Source organism: Puntigrus tetrazona, unplaced genomic scaffold (assembly GCF_018831695.1).
Source record: "Puntigrus tetrazona isolate hp1 unplaced genomic scaffold, ASM1883169v1 S000000993, whole genome shotgun sequence".
NCBI lineage: Eukaryota > Metazoa > Chordata > Actinopteri > Cypriniformes > Cyprinidae > Puntigrus > Puntigrus tetrazona.
In genome coordinates this window covers 1-15,863 of record NW_025048588.1, presented here as the reverse complement: position 1 = coordinate 15,863, position 15,863 = coordinate 1, and the positions used below count along the sequence as shown (strand labels likewise).

Sequence of the window (15,863 nt, the reverse complement as noted above, 5' to 3'; positions counted from 1 at the left end):
TGTGGCCAAAGTTTGACCAGCTCTTTGCTTTCCCTTACTGCTTATTTAATTCAATTGCCTTTAAAGTTGCTGTACTTTAAAAAGAGTTTGACTGTTTTTAACTACTTAACTAATGCTCTTATCTTTAATGTAGCTCATTTTGAAGTATTTTTGTATTTCATTCATTACTTATCTAGTATAATGGCACTTAGTGTGCCTCACCTTAAAATAGGGGCTTTTGCAGCAGCTTTAGCTTACGGCCATACCACCCTGTTGGCGCTAGAAACACACAGGAAGTTGTTGGCTGCAGTAGGAGAGGAAGGCTCTCCTCCATTTTGTGTTAATTTTTGTCTTTGTATTTTGCTTTTTCTTTAGTTTAAGTTAGTTTTTGTTTGTTTTTTCAGTTATAAAACCACCCAACAGCAGCATTTTGCTTGCTGGAGGGTGAATTCACATGCTTTTATTTTCTCTTTTCTCCTTTTTTTTCAATGGGCGGATTAACGACAAGCGACACTGGACTGGCACGAGGAACAAGCATGGCAAGCGACTCTGGACTGTACGAGGAAGAAGCATGGGAAACGATATTGGACTGTACGAGGAACAAGCATGGCAAGCGACACTGGACTGGCACGAGGAAGAGGCACGGCAAGCGACACTGGACTGGATGGCGAGACCACGTATGACAAAGCGACACTGGACTGGATTACCGACAGCGAGAAGAACATGGAAAAAACCTAGACACAAAGAGACAAGTTTGGCAGAAGAAGATATTTAAAGGAGGCGACTGTGATTGTGAATGTGGAGAATGTAAGTGAGGTGAGAGCTGTGGATATTATAAAAGCGGTGGCGGATAAATGTGGAAATGGGAAGATTTTGGCGTTAAGACCAAGGCAAGGAAAGAATATGAACTTACAATGGAAAAGGAAGAAGCATGGAATTGACTGATGGGACTTTTAATAAAGGGAGTGAACTGCGAGATAAAATTTGCAAAATAGAGATTACGTTGTTTCCTTCATGCACCTGCCCGTCTATCTTGATGATAATAAAATTTTAGGAAATTGGAAGGATGGGAGTTAATCCATGTCAAATGTTAAAAGAAAGATGCTACCGGGCACTGACATTGAGGCGGAACAAGGTTCCTAAAAGTTAGATTCCCAAAGAAGTGACATCGTTGCCATATAGCACAAAGTTGGAAACAGCCGAGGGGCCGCAGTATTTTAGGGTGATGCACAGCCATCAGGTGAAGACCTGTAGGCTGTGCATGAACCAGAACACCCTGCCAAAGAATGTCCAGATTTTAAGTGCTATAAGTGCGAGGAGAGAGGACATTTTGCAAGAGATTGCAATGCTGTCAGATGCCGGAGTGTCATGGAGTTTTAAATAAATGTGAATGTTGGATGGAGGGAGAGGAAGGAGGTAGGGAAGATCGGATGGGCGGACAGGTGCATGAAGGAAACAACGAGGAGGAAAGACAAATTGATGAAGAACAAGAGGAAGAAGGACTACAACAAAAAAAACAGAAGAGAATCAGACAACATAGAGGAACGTGAAGGAGAAAAAAAGAGAATGACAAAGACAAGGAACAGACAACAGAACAGGACACTCAGTGGATGGAAATGGAAATAGCGGACAGTTTTAAAACTTTTCTAGATGCTGTGGAGAGAGATGGACAAGGAATAGAAGTTCAAAGCAAAGAAATGGACAGTGAAGAAGAAACAAGGACAAACAGTATGGGGAAAAAGACAGAGGGAGAGAGGACAAATAAGAAGGAGAACAATAAAAAGTAAAACCAAAGCGTGGAGAATGCAAGGAAAAAATAATGACAAGTGCAAACAGGTATGAAGCGTTAAGAGGGCTGGAGGGAAGATGGAGAATAATGGTTTTTAAGTATTTATTTTCTTTTTTTAATGGTTTTTAGTTGTGTTACTTTTAATGCAAGGGGACTGATGGACATGAGAAAGTTTGAAAGAGTGAAAGAAAAATGTAAAGGAGAAGATGTTATCGTTTTGCAAGAAACAAATTGGAAAGAGAGTGTGATGGTGGACTATAAAAGAAATGGGATGGAGATATTTTGTATAACAATGGAGATGGAAGGCTTGGAAGAGGAGTGGCTTTTTAATGAGAAAAAATGTTTTTAATTCAAGCAATGTAGTGTATAAAGATAAGATGGGAAATGTATGGTGGTTGAAGTAAATTGTGAAGGGACGTAGAACTGATTTTAGTAATGTACATGCACCAACAGAAGAAGAGAAAGAAAAGAAAGAGTTTTTAATGTTTTAAGAAATATTGTAAAGAAATATAAAGAAATAATAATGATGGGGATTTTAATACTGTTTTTAGCAAGCAGGATATGGCGGAGGAATGGTTTTTAAATCAGACACAGGGAGAAATGAATTAAAGGAACTGATGAGAGAAAATAACTTAATAGATGTGTGGAGAAATGAATGGAGGAAAAAGGAGTTTTCAAGAAGGCAAATAGTAGGGAACTTTATTTGTAAAACAAGAATTGATGTGTTATGTACAAGAAATGTAGGAATTTTATTGAAAAAATCAGATATGAAGAAACCAGTTTTAGTGATCATAAGTTTTTACGTTTTAAAATAGATTGGAGCAACATGCAAGGGGTCGGGAGTATGGATTTTAAATACAGAGATTTTTAAGAATGAAGACTATGTTTTGAAGGTTAAAGAGGTCATTGAAAAGGAAAAGGAAAATGAAATGTATACAGAGGATAAGAGAATCTGGTGGGAGAATGTCAAATTTTTAATCAAAAAATTTTCAATCAAATATTGTAGTACTTTGAGAAATGCAAAAGGTTCAAAGAAAGAGAAATAAAGAAGAGTTTGGAAATTGAATTGAATAAAGAAAATAAAGACAAAGCAAAGCTAAATATCTTGTGGAGGAAAGTGAAAAATGCACAAAATTCTTTTTGATTTGAAAAAAAAGAAAGGAAAGCTGATATTATAAAGGAAATGCGAGGGAAAAATGGAGAAATTGTAGAAGGTAATGAAAATATTTTAAAAAGAAATAAAGGATTTTTATGAGGATCTGTTTTAGTGCAAGAGGCGTGGAAGAGAAGAAAAAAGAAACTGCTGAATCAGATAAAAGCAAAAGTAAGTGAGGAAGATAAAAAGATTGTGACCAAGTAATCAGAGAAGAAGAGATCGAAAGAGCAATAAATGAACTGAATAAAAAAAAAAGTCCGGGAATAGACGGTTTGGGAACTGAATTTTATGTATGTTTTAAAGGGAGTTTTAACAAAGATTTTAAATGAGGTTTTTAAAGAAATTTTTGAAAAAGAAGAAATTAATGAAAGAACGAGGATGGGGTTAATGAAGCTGGTATATAAAAGGAAGGGTGAAAAAATAGATTTAAAAAACTATAGGCCAATTACAATGTTGAACACGGATCTTAAAATTTTAGCCAAGGTTTTAGCAAACAGATTAAAGGAAGTTATGCAAGCATAATTGAAACAAACCAAGCATACGGAGTGAAAGGAAGGGATATAGATGACATAAAAATGAGTATAAGAGATACAATATGGTACATGAAGGATAAAGGTGAAGATGGATATATAATTAGTTTGGACTTTGAAAAAGCTTTTGATAGGGTGGAACACAGGTATTTATTTGAGGTTTTAAGGAGTTTTGGTTTTGGGAAATTTATCAAATGGATAGAGATTTTATACAAGGGTGCTTTAACAAGGATAAAATGTAATGGGTTTTAACAGACTGTTTTAAAATCACAAGATCAATTAGGCAGGGTTGTCCGCTTTCAGCTTTACTTTATTCACTTGTATCAGAACCATTGGGACTGGCTATAAAACAAAAAGAAGGAATAATAGGTATAGAAATTGAGCGAAAACAATGAAGGGAAGGTTTATCAATATGCTGATGACACAACGATAATTGTAAAAGAAAGGATAGTGTCAAAGAAGTTATGAATGTTGTAAAAGAATTTTGTAAAGGATCTGGGAGTAAAATAAATGAGGAGAAAACAGTATATATCAGATTTGGGAAAGCTATGATTTTAACGGATTGTTTTAACTTCAAGGAAGTGGAACAAATTAAGATTTTAGGAATTTTAATGGGGAAAAGTGGGAGAAAAGTAAAGAGATGAAATGTGGGAGGAACTAGTAACAGAAATAGAGAAGAGTTAAACTTTTGGAAACTGAGAACACTAAACTTAAAGGGAAGGTTTTAATATTGAATGTTTTAATGGTTTCTAAGCTGTAGTATGTTTTAAATGTATCTGAGATGCCTTTGTGGACAGAAAAAGGAGTTGAAGAAATGTTTTCTTGACTTTTATGGGAGGAAAACCAGCAAAAGAATAGCATATAATACGATTTTAGGGGCGGTGAAAAGGGGATTAGGTTTAATGGATGTAGAACAGAGAAAAAATGCTTTGAGAGTTAAAATAGTAAAGAAATACCTACAAGAAGAGAGCAAATTTGAGTGGAAAAAACAATGAAATACTTTTAAACAAATGTGGGAATTTTAACATGGGGATGGTATTTTATGGATGAAAACAAAAATTTGGATGACAGAAGGATTACCTGAGTTTTACAGAGAAATGTTTAGTGCCTGGGGAAAATTTTTAAGTAAAATTGTATACAACCCTCAAAGAAGAGAAAACATTTTAAATCAACCTCTGTTCTTAAATAACAACATTTTAAAACAAGACAAAGAACTATTTTTAAAGAAATGGATGGAAGTGGGGATAACAAGCAGAGAGATGTCTTGTATGAATTTAAAAGGGTTTTTACCAATACAATATATTGTGGATGCAATGGATGAAGCAAAAAAGAAGAATATAGCAAACAAGAAATAACAAACAAATATGAAATCCTTAAAAAAGCAAATACCTAAAGAGTGGATTAAAAAGAATAGAAGTACGGAAGAAAAGAGCAAACAGAGGAACATTTTAATGTGAAACTGGGGAAAAATATTATGATTTTAAAGGGATGTACTGTAAAATGTTTTATTGTGTTTTTAGAGATGGTGTTTTTAAAGAGCCAACTGTAAATAAGTACTGGGTGGAAAAATTCAACAATCTAAAAGAAGAATGTATATGGAGAAACATGAGGGAAGTGTGTGAAACAAAGTTGGAATGTTTGGAGTATTTTATTTTTGTTTTTACTGAAGTTATTTTACAAAAAATAGGGATGGAACAACATGCAATGTGCAAAGTGTGCAAAGAAAAAGAAGAGGGGATTTTACATCTGTTTTTTATATTGTGTAGGAACTGGAGGCATTTTTAAGGAAATGTAAATGTTTAATCAAAGACTTGACGGAAGAATGGGATGAAAATGTTATGGAATGGAACAGAGTGTTGATGTTTGGATGGGAAAAAGAAGTGTAAAAACAAAGCCTTTATTAATCTGTTTGTGATGTTAATGAAAAGTGCAATATGGGAGAGGAGAATTGTGGCCAAAAGGAACAAATTGTTTTGGATGTTTGGACTGTCTTTAAAAGGAAAGCTGAAATATATATGGACAAATTGTATGTGTATTTTAAAAGTGAAAAATCCTGGATGCATTTTATGTTGTTTTACAGAAATGTCTATCGTGTTTTAAAAGATTTTATGTAGGAGCTACGGAGAGCGAAGAATTTGTTTAAATAATGTATGAAATTATGAGATATGTGATGTGGATATTGTACAAGAGAAAGTATATTTTTATTGTAATTGATTGATTGAAAAATATTTTAATAAAAAAAAAAAAAAAAAAAAAAAAAATTCCATCTGATCTCGTCTGATCTCAGAAGCTAAGCAGAGTTGGGCCTAGTTAGTACTTGGATGGGAGACTGCCTAGGAATACCAGGTGCTGTAAGTTTTGAGTTTTTCACTACTTATCTAATACACTGGCCCTTAGTGTGGTCAAAGTTTGACCAGCTCTTTGCTTTCCCCTTACTGCTTATTTAATTCAATTGCCTTTAAAGTAGCAGTTCTTTAAACAGAGTTTGACTGTTTTAACTACTTAACTAATGCTCTTATCTTTAATGTAGCTCATTTTGAAGTATTTTTTTGTATTTCATTCATTACTTATCTAGTATAATGGCACTTAGTGTGCCTCACCTTAAAATAGGGGGCTTTTTGCAGCAGCTTTTCGCTTACGCCCATACCACCCTGTTCACGCCTGATCTCGTCTGATCTCAGAAGCTAAGCAGAGTTGGGCCTAGTTAGTACTTGGATGGGAAACTGCCTAGGAATACCAGGTGCTGTAAGTTTTGAGTTTTCACTACTTATCTAATACACTGGCCCTTAGTGTGGTCAAAGTTTGACCAGCTCTTTGCTTTCCCTTACTGCTTATTTAATTCAATTGCCTTTAAAGTAGCTGTTCTTTAAACAGAGTTTGACTGTTTTTAACTACTTAACTAATGCTCTTATCTTTAATGTAGCTCATTTTTGAAGTTTTTTTTTTGTATTTCATTCATTACTTATCTAGTATAATGGCACTTAGTGTGCCTCACCTTAAAATAGGGGGCTTTTGTAGCAGCTTAGAAGCTTACGGCCATACCACCTGTTCACGCCTGATCTCGTCTGATCTCAGAAGCTAAGCAGAGTTGGGCCTAGTTAGTACTTGGATGGGAAACTGCCTAGGAATACCAGGTGCTGTAAGTTTTGAGTTTTTCACTACTTATCTAATACACTGGCCCTTAGTGTGGTCAAGTTTGACCAGCTCTTTGCTTTCCCTTACTGCTTATTTAATTCAATTTGCCTTTAAAGTAGCTGTTCTTTAAACAGAGTTTGACTGTTTTTAACTACTTAACTAATGCTCTTATCTTTAATGTAGCTCATTTTGGAAGTATTTTTTTTTTTTTGTATTTCATTCATTACTTATCTAGTATAATGGCACTTAGTGTGCCTCACCTTAAAATAAGGGCTTTTTGGCAGCTTTAGCTTCTTTGGCCATACCACCCTGTTCACGCCTGATCTCGTCTGATCTCAGAAGCTAAGCAGAGTTGGGCCTGGTTAGTACTTGGATGGGAGACTGCCTAGGAATACCAGGTGCTGTAAGTTTTTGAGTTTTTCACTACTTATCTAATACACTGGCCCTTAGTGTGGTCAAAGTTTGACCAGCTCTTTGCTTTTGCCTTACTGCTTATTTAATTCAATTGCCTTTAAAGTAGCTGTTCTTTAAACAGAGTTTGACTGTTTTTAACTACTTAACTAATGCTCTTATCTTTAATGTAGCTCATTTTGAAGTATTTTTTTGTATTTCATTCATTACTTATCTAGTATAATGGCACTTAGTGTACCTCACCTTAAAATAGGGGAGCTTTTGCAGCAGCTTTTTTAGCTACAGCCATACCACCCTGTTAGCGCTAGAAAGCACACAGAGTTTTTGGCTGCAGTAGGGAGAGGAAGGCTCTCCTCCATCTTGTTTGCTGTTATTATTATTATTTTTTTTTTTCTTTTTGATAATTTCTTAAGGCTGTTGTTTTTGAGTTACATATTAGTTACATATTAGATGAACAAAGATGTGAGATCAAAAAACTATGTAAACTAGAAAAAATGGTCTCTTTTTGCATTTGCCCAACTACATAAAGACAATGAAATAATACAGAAATTGGTGGATTGGAGAGTGAATCCTATCTTCCGTTAAGAAGGAGATATTATCCAGGCACAGCAGTTGCAGGCGGAACAAGATTTATAAAAGTTAAATTTCCACAGGACATTGTGACTTTGCCATATAATGTAGATTTGACACGGAGGAAGGACCAAAATATTTTAGAGTAATTCATGATGACCAACTGAAGACTTGCAGAATTTGCGCTATACAGAGCATGAAAAAAAGACTGCCCTCAATACACCTGCAGAGAATGTCTGGAACAGGGCATTTTGCTCGGGACTGTCAAGCCCAGCGGTGCCAAGACTGTGAAAGGGCGTGGATGAGGTGCAACTGTGAATCTGAGGAGGAGGACAATAATGAAATGGAGACCGAGGCACAGAAGCGCGCGGAGGAGCCAAGCAAAGATGAAATTCAGGAGGCGGATGTAATTTCTGAAGATCTTCGTGAGCGAGGAGAGGAGGAGCGTATGAGGAGAGAGGACAATGGAGATAAAGAAATTGAAGTTCATACAACGGAGACTGGAGACACAGTGTATAACTAACAATGAAGGACAAAGCGAAAGAGAAGGAATGTGCAACAACGAGTGAAGTTGCAGCTGGATGGACTGAAGTGGAGGTAAGCGATGAAAGCGGCTGAAATTAACTTTGAGCTTGAAAGTAGAACTCTGGACATTCTAAACAAAAGGCGTAAAATGACAAGAGGTCAAAATAAATATTGAACAGGTATTAAAGAAACAAAAGTTAAGGAAAGAAGTAAGAAGACAAGACAAAATGATGAACAAGTTGATATAAATTCTTAGATATCAGAGAAAATATATTGATGATTGGCTGTTTTGGTTCTTGTTTCTTCTTTCTCCTATTATGAGTAATTTAAGTCTGGTCTCGATTAATGTTAGAGGATTGTCATCTAAATGGAAATTTGAAAATGTGATCAATTTAACAAAGCAATGTGATGTTATCTGTATTCAAGAGACTGGATGGAATGAAATAATATTGGATGATCTTAAAAAAAGGCTGGGATGGAGAAATATGGTACAACAACGATGTCAATAAGAAAAAGGTCTGGCGATACTTGTTAGAAGGAGCAGTGGAATCAACAAAAGTTTTATTTAAAGATAATAATGGAAGGATTTTAATTGTAAAAATTATGGATAAGGAGAAGAAATAATAATATGTAATATACATGCTCCAAATAAAGATACAGAAAGAGTTACGTTTTTTAAAAACTGAATGATTTGATTATTGGATGTAAGAGCGTTGTTATTATAGGGGATTTTAATACTATTTTAGAAAGAATAGATGCTGAAGATCACATGGTGTACAGAGCCGATGTTGGAAGAAAAGAATTGAAAAGTATGATGTATAAACACCAATTAGTAGATGTATGGAGAGAAAGAAAATAGAGTAAAAAGAGAATATTCAAAGAAGACAGTGGGTGAAAAGCAGTTTAAAACAAAGCAGAATAGATTTTCTTTTATGTAATAGGAGTTTTGAGCATTTTATTTCAAAAGTGTTTTATAAAATGTACAGTGGGAGGCGATCATGATTTTTATTTATGTGATGGATTTCAGTGGTGTGGAGAGAGGACCAGGGGTATGGGTGTAATGCAGAACTTTTAAAGAATGATTTTTACAAAATGGAAATTGAAAACGTAATAATTAATAGTGTAAATGATGTTCTATATACGATGAAGCAATATGCACATGGTGGGACAATATAAAAGCAGACATTAAAAGATTATCTATAGAATTTTCTAAGAAAATACAGAAAGCAAAAAGAGCTAAAGAAAGAGAATTAAGCAAAAAATGGGAAAATGAAATGAAAAGGTAAGTGAAGGAACCACAGACATTAGGAAAATAGTAGCGCTTGAAGAGAAACTTAAAAAAATGGAAGAAGACAAATGTGAGGGTGCTAGAATAAGAAGTAAAATAAGAATACAGTAGAAGGAGAAAGAAGTACAAAGTTTTTTTATGAGGTAGAAAAGACAAGACAAAAAGCTGACCTAATAAAAAATGTGTCTTTAGAAGGTAGAAACATAAAAGATAAAGAAGGAATATTAAAAGCTGTCCAGGATTTCTATAGTGTTTTATTTAAGACAGAAGGAGTTAATGTAGAAGATGAAGAATTCTTGTTAAATCAAATTAAAGTAAAAGTAACAGAAGATGATAAAAAATGTGTGATAGTGATATAGCAGAAGAAGAGATAAAAAAGCTATAACACAATTAAGCAACAGGAAAAGCCCTGGCTTGGATGGTTTATCTTCTGAATTTTATAAGGGTTTTAAAGATGTTTTAACACCAATTCTAAAGATCTGTTCTTAATGATTTTTCAAAATGGGCAATTGGTGAGAGTATGAAGAGAGGTATGATTAAAATAATATATAAAAGAAAGGAAATAAAGATGATTTGAGGAATTATAGACCGTTGAGTATGCTCAATACAGACTACAAAATATTAGCAAAGATCTTTGCAAATAGACTTAAAAAGAGTAACACCACACATCATCACGACCAATCAAGCGTACAGTATACTGGGAAGAGATATAGCAGATACAGTATGAGTATTAGAGACTTAATTTGGTATACAAAAGAGAAAAAAGGTGAGGTTTCTATTTAGTATGGATTTAGAAAAGGCGTTTGATAGAGTGGAACATAAATATTTATTTGATTTGCTTAAAAGATTTGGCTTTGGGAATAATTTCTTAAAGTGGATGAAATGTTTTTACACAGAAATTATTAGTTGTTTTAAAATAAATGGTTTTAACAGATTACATAGGAATTTCAAGATCCATAAGACAAGGATGTCCCTTATCGGCCTTACTGTACACTATAGTCGCGGAACCGTTAGGTTTAGCAATAAATGGAGAAAAAAGAAATAAAAGGTATTTTAATAGAAGGTAATGAAATGGAACAAAAGATTTTCCAGTATGCAGATGATACCACTTTATTTTTAAAGGATTCCAATAGTGTTGAGAAAGCTATAGAGATTTTTGATAAATATTGTAGTGGTTCGAGGAGCAAAAAGGTAAATAAGGAAAAATCTGAATATGTTAAAATGGGAAAGGTAGAAGTTCCACAAATAAATTGGTGTTTTAAAGAACAAAAAAGCAATATTAAAATTTTAGGCATTACGCTTGGATACGATGAGATTGTAACTAGAGAGAAATAAATTGGAACGAAATTCTGAACAAAATGGATAAAAGATTACATTTTTGGAAACAGAAGTACTGTTTCTAAAAGGGAAGGTGCTTGTATTAAATTCTCTTTTTATCCAAAATGTGGTACGTTTTAAGTGTTGTAAAGCTTACCAATATGGGTATATAAGAGAATAAAAGCTATGATCTTAACATTTCTTTGGGCTGGTAAGCCGTCTAAAATTACATATAATACAATCATTGGAAATGTGGAAGATGGGGATTAGGACTGATAGATCCATGGCTAAGAATGAAAAGCATGAGGATTAAAATGGTAAAAAGGTTTTAAATAAAGATAACATCCCATGGAAAAGTGTTATGAGTTACTTTATGAATAAGTGTGGACAAATAGGAGATGACTTTTTATGGATGGCTTTTAAAGATGAGATGATAGGAAATATACCGGAGTTCTACAAAGAACTACTGAGAACTTGGAAAATGTTTTATGACAAGGTGTATGTAAAGATTGAAGGGAGAAAGCAGTACCTCGACAACCTTTGTTTTAAACCTAAATAATAAAGGGAAAAAACAATGTTTCACGAAAACTGGTTTGCAGTAGGCTACAGACAAATAAAAGATATATTATATGAAGTGAGACCTGGATTTCTACCTACACAAGCGATAACTGATTCACTGGAGGAAAGGAAGATATAGAAGACAAAAGGAATATTGAAGATCAGTATATAAAATTAAAAGTAGCAATACCAGAACAATGGATAAAAGCAATTGAGGACAATGAAAAAGAATCTGAGAATGAAAAACCACAGGTTTTTTGAAAGAGAGAGATGATAAGATTCCGTTGAATGAATGTGTCATCAAGATGTTTTACTGTTGTATACGTAAGGTAGTCTTTGTAAAACCTAAAGCAATAGAGTATTGGGAGAAGCTATTTGATTATTTTGATGCTTCTGAAATATGGAAAAATGTAAAGCTAATTTTAAAAGTCCGGCTTTGGAAAATTTTGATTTCCTATTAAAGACACAATTGTGTGATGACGGAAATTATTTTATATAAAATTGGTTTAACACGCAAGATGAACTATGTAAAAAGTGTGTTTGGATAAAAAGGAAGGAGTTTTGCATTTATTTTTGAAATGTAGAAAGTTAAGTAATTTTTAAAATGTTAAAAAAAGATGGTATGTGATTTGTTGTATAGAAGACAATCTTACTCTGGAGAATGGGATGTGCTATTTTTGTTTGGATTTGAGGAAGGCTAAAAACAAGTATGCACTTAATTATAAGTTAACGATTGCAAGATACATAATATGGAAAAAGAAGGAACATTATGAAACAAAAGAAAAGAAACTGTCGCTATCCTTATTATATAAACAGATCTTGATGGATGAAATAAAAGATTTATATAATTATTGTAAAATGATTGAAAATATGGAATTGTTTGATCATTGTATAACAAAAAATAATCCATATATTGTAAGAGTTGGGAATAGTTTTGAAGTGTTGCTACCAGGAGATGTTTGAGATGTGATTTATTTCTTGTGATTTATGTTTTTTTTTTAATGTATTTATTTCTTAACATTTGAATAAAAAAAATAAAAAAATCTCGTCTGATATCAGAAGCTAAGCAGAGTTGGGCCTAGTTAGTACTTGGATGGGAGACTGCCTAGGAATACCAGGTGCTGTAAGTTTTGAGTTTTTCAAAAAAAAAAAAAAAAAAGAAAAATCTTGTCTGATCTCAGAAGCTAAGCAGAGTTAGGCCTAGTTAGTACTTGGATGGGAAACTGCCTAGGAATACCAGGTGCTGTAAGTTTTTGAGTTTTTTCACTACTTATCTAATACACTGGCCCTTAGTGTGGCCAAAGTTTGACCAGCTCTTTGCTTTCCCTTACTGCTTATTTAATTCAATTGCCTTTAAAGTAGCTGTTCTTTAAACAGAGTTTGACTGTTTTAACTACTTAACTAATGCTCTTATCTTTAATGTAGCTCATTTTGAAGTATTTTTGTATTTCATTCATTACTTATCAAGTATAATGGCACTTAGTGTGCCTCACCTTAAAATAGGGGCTTTTTGCAGCAGCTTTACGCTACGGCCATACCACCCTGTTCACACCTGATCTCGTCTGATCTCAGAAGCTAAGCAGAGTTGGGCCTAGTTAGTACTTGGATGGGAGACTGCCTAGGAATGCCAGGTGCTGTAAGTTTTTTGAGTTTTTCACTACTTATCTAATACACTGGCCCTTAGTGTGGCCAAAGTTTGACCAGCTCTTTGCTTTCCCTTACTGCTTATTTAATTCAATTGCCTTTAAAGTAGCTGTTCTTTAAACAGAGTTTGACTGTTTTAACTACTTAACTAATGCTCTTATCTTTAATGTACCTTATTTTTAAATATTTTTGTATTTCATTCATTATCTAGTATAATGGCACTTAGTGTGCCTCACCTTAAAATAGGGTCTTTTTGCAGCAGCTTTAAACACAGCCATACCACCCTGTTGGCGCTAGAGAGCACACAGGAAGTTATTGTTGGCTGCAGTAGGAAGGAAGGCTCTCCTCCATTTTGTGTTAATTTTTGTGTTTGTATTTTGCTTTTTCTTTAGTTTAAGTTAGTTTTTGTTGTTTTTTTCAGTTATAAAACCACCCAACAGCAGCTTTTTGCTTGCTGGAGGGTGGATTACATACCCACTTTTTCTTTTTCTTCTTTTCTTCAATGGGCGGATTAATGGCAAATGACACTGGGCGGCACGAGAACACATAAGGCAAGCGGCACTGGAGCGGGAGGAGGAACACGCCGCGACAAGCGACACTGGACTGGATAAGCGACTACGAGTTGGAAATAGAATGGATCAAAACATGAAGAACAGGGTCAACGAAAGAAATATTTAAAGGAGGCTACGGTGATTGTGAATGGAAAATGTGAGCGATGTGACAGCGGTGGATATTATTAAAGCAGTGACGGACAAATGTGGAAATGGGACAATTCTGGCGCTAAGACCAAGGCAAAGGGAAAGAATTTGAACTAACGATGGAAAAGGAGGAAATATGTGAGTATTTTACTGATGGACTCTTAATCAAAGGAGTGAACTGTGAGGTTAAAAGACTGCAAAATAGAGATTATGTTGTTTCCTTCATGCACCTGTCCGTCTACCTTGATGATAAAGAAATTATGGGAAAATTGGAGTCATGGGGAGTTAATCCCATCTCAAAAATTAAAAGAAGATGCTACTGGGCACTGGCGTCGAAGATGGAACAAGGTTCCTAAAGTAAGGTTCCCCAAGGAGGTGGCATCGTTGCCTACAACACCAAGCTTGAAACAGCAGAAGGGCATGAGTACTTTCGGGTGATGCACAGCCATCAGGTGAAGACTTGTAGGCTGTGCGTGAGCCCTGAACATCTGCTAAAAAGAATGCCCTGATTTCACCTGCTACAAATGTAAAGAAAGGGGACATTTGCAAGAGAGTGCAATGCAGTAAAGTGCCCAGAGTGTCAACAAATTTTAAATAATTGCGAGTGTGGGATAGAGAGGAGGAAGGAGGTATGGAACATCGGGGTGGACAGACAGGTGCATGAAGGAAACAGGGGCCTTGGAGAGGAGAATTTGATAAAGGACAAGAGCAACAAGGGCTACAACCAAAAAGAAACAGATGGAGGAATGGGCAACAGAGAGGAAGAGAAGGAATAAAAGAGAATGAAAAGAAGAAGGAACCGACACGAGAACAGGACACTCAAAGGGACAGAAATGGAAATATCGGACAGTTTTAAAGATTTCCGGATAACGTGGAGAAAGATGAACAAGAAATGAAAGATCAAAACAAAAAACGGACACTGAAGAAAGAAGCAAGGAAGGACAACATAGAAAAAAGACAGAGGAAAGGACAAATAAGAAGGAAGCGCTAAAAGGTAAAACCAAATGTTGGAAATGCAAGGAAAAAAATAATGATCTGGGACAAAGTAAAAAGTTTTAACTGTTATGAAGTGTTAAGAGAGCTGGAGGAGAAGATGGAAGTAATGTTTTTATGTACTTATTTTTCCTTCTTTTCATGGTTTTAAGATGTGTTGCTTTTAATGCAAAGGGGACTGATGGACATGTGAAAATTTGAAAGAGTGAAAGAAAAATGTAAAGGAGAAGATGTTATTGCTCTGCAGAAACAAACTGGAAAGATAGTTTGATGATGGACTATAAAAAGATGTAGGTAGAGGATATTTTTGTATAATAATGGGGATGGAAGGCCTGGAAGAGGTAAGCATTTTTAATGGGAAAAAGGGTTTTTAACATAAGCAAAGTAGTGTATAAAAAAGATAAAATGGAAATGTATGGTTGTGAGAAGTGGATTATGAGGGGCCAGGAACTGTTTTTAGTGAATAAACACGCGCCAACAGAAGAGAAAGAAAAGAAAGATTTTTAATGTTTTAAGAATATTGTAAAGAAATATAAGGGAAATAATAATGATCTTGGGATTTTAACACAGTTTTAGCTAACAAGATATGGCAGAAGGAATGGTGTTTAAAACTGACACAGGAGAAAAAGAATTAAAAGCATTAATGGAAGAGAATAATATGATCGATGTGTGGAAAGAAATGAAAAAAAAAAGAATTTTCTAGGAGGCAAATGGTGGGGCAGTTTGTGTGTACAGCAAGAATTGAATTTTATTTTATATCACAGAAATATGGAGAATTTTAGAAATGTATGTATGAAGAGACAAGCTTTGTGATCACAAGTTTTATATCTTAGAGTGGACTGGAGTAAAGTGCAAAGAGAGGCCAGGAGTATGGATTTTAAATACAGAGATTTTAAAGAATGAAGATTATGTTTTCAGTATAAAGGAGATCATTGAAAAGGAAAAAGGAAATGAAATGTATAATGAGGATAAGCGAATGTGGTGGGAGAATGTGAAATATCTAGTAAAATTTACAATAAAATATATCAAATTAGTTCAAAAATGTAAGAAAAACAAGGAAGAAGCTAAGCTAAGCAGAAATTAAATGAGAACTGGGTAAGGCAGAAAAAAGCATTCAGAAAATAAAATTGATTGAGGGTAGACTGAGGAAATGGAAGAGAAGAAATATGAAGGTGCAAGATTAAGAAGTAAAAGCAAAATATACAGTGGAGGGGAGAAAGTACAAAGTTTTCTTTGATCTGGAAAAGAAGAGAAGAGCAGAAATGATTAA

At 34.5% G+C, this 15,863-nt stretch overlaps 4 pseudogenes; all 4 read left to right on the top strand.

Annotated features, from left to right (window-relative positions):
• Positions 1-6,087: 6,087 nt before the first annotated feature.
• LOC122339330 lies at positions 6,088-6,206 on the top strand (annotated as a pseudogene).
• A 276-nt stretch (positions 6,207-6,482) lies between these two features.
• Positions 6,483-6,600, top strand: LOC122339344 (annotated as a pseudogene).
• A 280-nt stretch (positions 6,601-6,880) lies between these two features.
• Positions 6,881-6,999, top strand: LOC122339323 (annotated as a pseudogene).
• A 5,783-nt stretch (positions 7,000-12,782) lies between these two features.
• LOC122339341 lies at positions 12,783-12,901 on the top strand (annotated as a pseudogene).
• Positions 12,902-15,863: the final 2,962 nt, after the last annotated feature.